Below are 6,039 nucleotides of genomic sequence, written 5' to 3' on the forward strand. Positions count from 1 at the left end.
GAGCGTGGACGGGCAACTTGAAGGTGATGGCTGGTGCGATGAGATATGCGTGCTGGGGGAAAAATATAAGGTGCGATGTGCATACGGCTGTGGAAGAATTTGTGAAATAAAGACAGGTTGGCAATGCGACGGCGGAGCGATAAGGGTGATAATCCGGATGCTGGCACCAATTAAAATCACAGATTCACAATAACAGGAAAGTTTTTACACTTTCAGCGAAACGACTTGGGCAAGTGATGATGGCAACGTTGTTTGGAAGGCCGTTCCAGTCTGCGGCTGCACGAGGAAAGAAGGAATTAGAAAAAGTGACGGTGCGTGAGCGTGGACGGGCAACTTGAAGGTGATGGCTGGTGCGATGAGATATGCGTGCTGGGGGAAAAATATAAGGTGCGATGTGCATACGGCTGTGGAAGAATTTGTGAAATAAAGACAGGTTGGCAATGCGACGGCGGAGCGATAAGGGTGATAATCCGGATGCTGGCACCAATTAAAATCACAGATTCACAATAACAGAAAAGTTTTTACACTTTCAGCGAAACGACTTGGGCAAGTGATGATGGCAACGTTGTTTGGAAGGCCGTTCCAGTCTGCGGCTGCACGAGGAAAGAAGGAATTAGAAAAAGTGACGGTGCGTGAGCGTGGACGGGCAACTTGAAGGTGATGGCTGGTGCGATGAGATATGCGTGCTGGGGGAAAAATATAAGGTGCGATGTGCATACGGCTGTGGAAGAATTTGTGAAATAAAGACAGGTTGGCAATGCGACGGCGGAGCGATAAGGGTGATAATCCGGATGCTGTTTTTAAGGAGGAAACGCTGATGTCATAAGAGTAAGATGAATGAATGAAGCGAGCAGCGCGATTTTGAACAGATTCGAGGGCAGTGATGAGGTAAGCTTGATGAGGATTCCAAATGGGCGATGAAAATTCTAGTTTGGACCTGACGAATCATTTGTAAGCTAATAACTTGACATGTTTTGGAGCATGGTGAAGATGGCGCTTGAGGAAACCTAGCGCGTTGTTTGTTTGCTTGATGATATTATGTTAGTAACAAGCAAGCTCCAAGAAAGATCGCTAGAAATTGTTATGCCTAGGTACTTGTATGACTGAACTAGTTGTACGGGAACTTCTGATATTTCGTAAGAGAAAATTAGAGGATTGCGGCGGCGGCTGATGGACAAAAGATTACATTTACGTGGCTTAAGTTCCATTAGCCACTGATTACACCACTCCTGAACAGCATTGAGATTATTTTGAAGAGAAGATTGGTCAGCAGTGGTGAGAATAGCACGATAAAGTACACAGTCGTCAGCGAACATGCGTATGTTAGATGTTACGTTTGAAGGCAGATCATTAATGTACACGAGAAACAGTAGTGGGCCAAGCACAGATCCCTGTGGAACGCCCGACGTTACTAGGAGTGAGTTCTTATTGTTAACGGAGACAAACTGCGAACAATTAGTTAAAAACTCTTCAATCCACTTCAAAATATGGGGATGTAAATTTAATTGGGAAAGTTTTATCAGGAGGCGTTTATGGGGTACTTTATCAAAGGCTTGTGCAAAATCTAAAAATACGATGTCAGTCTGTAGATTACAATCAAGATAAGCATGCAGATAGTGAATGAACGTAGCAAGTTGGATCTCGCAGGAATAACCCCGACGAAACCCGTGCTGAGCAGGTTGAAAAAAGTTGTTCGAATCAAGGAATACCATGACATGGGTATAGATGACGTGTTCCATGATTTTGCAGGGAATACTAGTTAGAGAGATGGGATGGTAATTAAGTGGCGAGTTCTTGTTACCTGATTTGTAGACTGGAACGACCTTCCCAATTTTCCAGTCTATGGGCAGTTGACCTGTGAAGAGGGACATAGCGAATAACAAGCACAACAGAGATGAACATATATCTTTTGTATTAATCAGCATATTAGCGTTGATATTGTCAGTTCCTGCAGAGGATGAAAGTTTAATGTTTTTCATTAGTGACGAAATTCCTGCTGAAGAAAATTTAAGAGAAGGCCTAGTATCTTGAATAACTGGGGCGTTTGGAGGAAATGTCGGATCTGTTTCATTAGTAAACACGGAAGAAAAGGCTGCGTTGAACATATTGGCGCCTTCTGTTTCGCATACTGTTTCACCCGAACCAACGGTGAGGGAAATAGTGCGTGTGTGCTGGGGGTTAATGACTTGCCCAAACCTACGGGGGTTAGTTGACAACATTTTAGGCAGATCGGAGTTGAAAAAGGTGCGCTTGGCTTCTCGAATGCTTGATAAGTACGGTTTTTTCGGCTGCGTAATATTTGTTCCAAGCATTCTGACTAGGAAGCAACTTGGCCGATCGAAAAAGACGCTTCTTTTTATTTTCAAGGCGTCTGAGTGTATTTGTGAACCATGGGTTTTGAGGGTTAGTTCTTATATTTATGTTCGGAATAAACCTGTCGACCAAATCGTCGATTTTCCTCTTAAACAAGGACCAGTTATCATGAATGGATCTTTGATTAAAGTTAGATTGAAATGCTGGCGAAAATGAGCGAAGTTCATTATTTATTGCTGTATAGTTTCCTTTATCGTATAATCGGATAGTTCTTTTAATTCTTGCGCGTAAGGATGGTTTAATCGTGAAGCCAGCATGTATGACGTGATGATCGCTGACGCCTGGTAGATACGTGGTAGAATGAACGCATTCAGGGTTATCCGTTAATAATAGATCTAGAATATTTGCGCAGTCTTCGGTTATACGAGCTGGCTCAGATACAGTTTGAATGAGATTAAAATTAAGGCAAACGTCTAGAAATTCATTAGCATCCTTGTTACCTGTAGCGGTTAGACTATTCCAGTTGATACTCGGAAAATTGAAGTCTCCGAATAGGAAAGTGCATGTGTTAGGGTGTTTAGCTTTAATTTCATTCAATGCGTTATTAAGTTTTCGAGGGAAATCTGGGCTGTTAGGAGGCCTGTAGCAAACGCCGATCACAACTGATTTAGGTGAAGCGTGGCATAAAACCCATATTATTTTTATATCTGATGAAAGGTTAATGGCTGAGCATGATAGGTCTCGAGCGGTGGCAGTCAGTACCCCTCCTCCCCTTCGATCTGGGCGATCTTTGCGAAAAACACAGAAATTAAGCAAGTCAGCAAGCACTTCATTATCGGAAATATCGCTGTTAAGCCAGGTTTCTGTCAAGACTAGTATGTTACTGGCAGATGAAGTGGCGATATGGGGAACAATGTCGCGCTTTGAAATGAAACTCCGCACGTTAGTAAAGATTGCTGACAATGAAAGGGCTTCTTGGTGTACATGCCTAGAACGATCTGTCGATAAGCAGCCGGTGTCTCATAGCTGAACTGCAGAACCAGTGCAAGTGAGCGCACGCAAGACGAACAACGGGACACACACAGCTCTTCCCTGGTGTCGTTTTTAGGGCTGGTTCTGAAATCATGCACTACCCACTTGCCGCATTCTCCACGCTACCGCTACCAAGATGATCACTAGACTTAAGGATGAGATTACTGCGACACCTCAGACTCGGAGGTCATGCTGGCCTGGGTGTTAAGTGCATAAAGCGACTGTACAAACCAGTGGACGTTATGAAGCAAGCCGTAGTCAAGACGCGGTATCAACCAGCGCTAGTCACCGTTCACGACAAGTCAGACACAACAACAAACCACGAAGGGCTCCACGACTGAAGCACACTAAAATAAAAAGGCGAGTCCATTTCTGTTAAATCCTTTGCATGCGAGTGTTCCTCGGCGTCAGCGCAAAGCGTCAGTGAACTCCGAGGTGCATATATGCTGACAATGAGGTCACGAGATGGAAGACTGCTTTGTGCAAAACCGTCGACAATCACTGACGTAACGAGAAAAGCGATCTGAATGCAACAGAGCAGCATTTGATTTTGTGGTGAGGTGCCAAACCAGAATATTTTATGGATGCCACCCTGAACGGGAAGCCCATTAAGACGCACATCGACATGGAAAGCCAACGCCTTACGTTTCAAGAACGTGAAGTGCAAGATGTGCAACTCTCATGTGAATCATAGCCGTCCCTTCTGGATTTGTTTGCAGGATTACACAAAAGCGCCGTCTTAAAGCTGCTTTGACGCGCGCTACTCTCTTTGTAGATCAAGTGATCTTAAAATCACGGCAAATATTTTTTTCCTATTTGATATTCTGTCGACCACAAGGGCTATATTCATTTTTAAATGAGTTAATCAACTTTAAGCAGGTTCTCTCACAAAGAGGAATCATAAATACCGGAAGAGCGGCTTAATGTAGGCTACTATGACCTGAGACCGAGGCAATCAAAAATAAATTTGATAAAAGCGAGAAGACAAATCGATCGAATGGTAAACAAATGCGGTCGTAATTTCTCACTGACCCAACGGCCTCTATTACATGCCCAAGTCCACAATATTTTTTTTCTGCAGCTGCAGATTTATTCGGGTTCTTTTCTTCTTTTACAGCTTCCACGCACCACGCACATCGTTTCATGAAAAGAAGCGATACTGCCCTGGTGTCTGCGCAAACAAATTCATGACAGAAAATGTTGGACACAGAATGAGTGTGAAAGTTCTTGACTGAGCTGTAGCTCAGCCAAGCGGCACGTACAAGTACCACGGGAAACTTCCTACAGTTCCGAAGAACCGCTGGATACAACGAATTAGAGGCAAGCACTTCGTCCTGGCAGGCCAGCGACGATCACAGGTTGAGGCTGAGTCCTAGCTTCAAGAAGTCTTCGTAGCCAAGGGTGATGAAGCCATCTCTGTCAGTGTCATGGGTCTGGAAAGCCGTCGTCAGTGTCTGCAGGTTAATGCAGCACAGGACGTAGTCGTCAAAGTTTATTGAGCCTTTCCGATCCTTGTCGTACTTCATGAGCATGGAGTCGAGGGTTTGCTCGCTCAGTCGGTAGCCGAAGCTGCTCAGGGCGTCACGCAATTCACGTTTGTCGATGCTATTAGAGCGGTCCTTGTCGAAGTTTTGAAAGCACTTGAGCCAGTCATTGATGTAGTTCCAGAGTGAAACAAATTCGTCAAAGGTGATTGAACCAGTTCGGTTGCGGTCGAAAATGTTTATCATCAAGCGTACGGTATCCGGATTGAATGGCTTCCAGGTTCCGTTGGACAAGGCGCTCTGCAGTTCCGTCGCGTTTATCTTACCGCTTCGGTTCTTGTCGAGGTTGTTGAATATTCCCCGGAGCTGGTTGGTGTCCGCTCTGGGACCCTGCTGCTGAGACTGGCCGTACTGGTACTGGCCGTACTGGGACTGGCCGCCCTGGGACTGGCCGTACTGGGACTGCCCGTACATACTGCACCTTGTATTCGTAAGGAGTACACAATGATGCGTGATGCCGCCCGTCCGCTGTCCAGTCTTGCTAGGAAGGCATAGTGGCGTTGAGCGCAGCGAATGCCCAACAGCCAGAAAAGCCCTGCTCGCAGTAATGGCGGATGCGTACTGGCGACACTGCACGCGCCAGAGAAAAAGAAGTGATGTGCCTCGAATGCTACAATCCCCCTTGTGGGTATGTGCCATTGTGTGAGGTCAACAACAACAACTGGCATGCTCTGTATTTTTACGTATCTATGCGAAGAATAGTAGTTTGTTTATTTTCCTTTTAAAGAAAAGTTAACTTATGAATCTTGGATAAAATTTCCTCTGGTAGATTGTTTTAGATAAATGTTGGGAGCAACTGCGAAGTAGAGGTTTCCTGTGTTGTTTATTGTGCACCATGAAAGAAAGAAGACGTGCTTTGCTTACTAGTATAGTTCAAGTTGAGTTGAGTTGAGTTGTTGTATGCTACAGGTGGGATTAGCCTTGCTTAGTCTGCCGGAAATTGTTCCACCGTGGCGTCACATATATGTTAACAACGACCTAAAACCTGTCAGATCTGCTATGCTATGCTCACGGTATCTTATAATAGTACATATTCCACTCTCGGAGTCATCATCTATGCACACATTCACTCACAGCAGAACAATAATATAGGTCTATACCGTTGCTGCCTATTCAAAGGAATGGTACAGCAAAAAACACTCTCACACAC

The 6,039-nt window shown here is 44.8% G+C and overlaps 1 pseudogene; it reads right to left on the reverse strand.

Moving 5' to 3' along the window:
* Positions 1-4,442: 4,442 nt before the first annotated feature.
* Positions 4,443-5,458, reverse strand: LOC144110354 (programmed cell death protein 6 pseudogene; annotated as a pseudogene).
* Positions 5,459-6,039: the final 581 nt, after the last annotated feature.

Source organism: Amblyomma americanum, chromosome 11 (assembly GCF_052857255.1).
Source record: "Amblyomma americanum isolate KBUSLIRL-KWMA chromosome 11, ASM5285725v1, whole genome shotgun sequence".
Taxonomy (NCBI): Eukaryota; Metazoa; Arthropoda; class Arachnida; order Ixodida; family Ixodidae; genus Amblyomma; species Amblyomma americanum.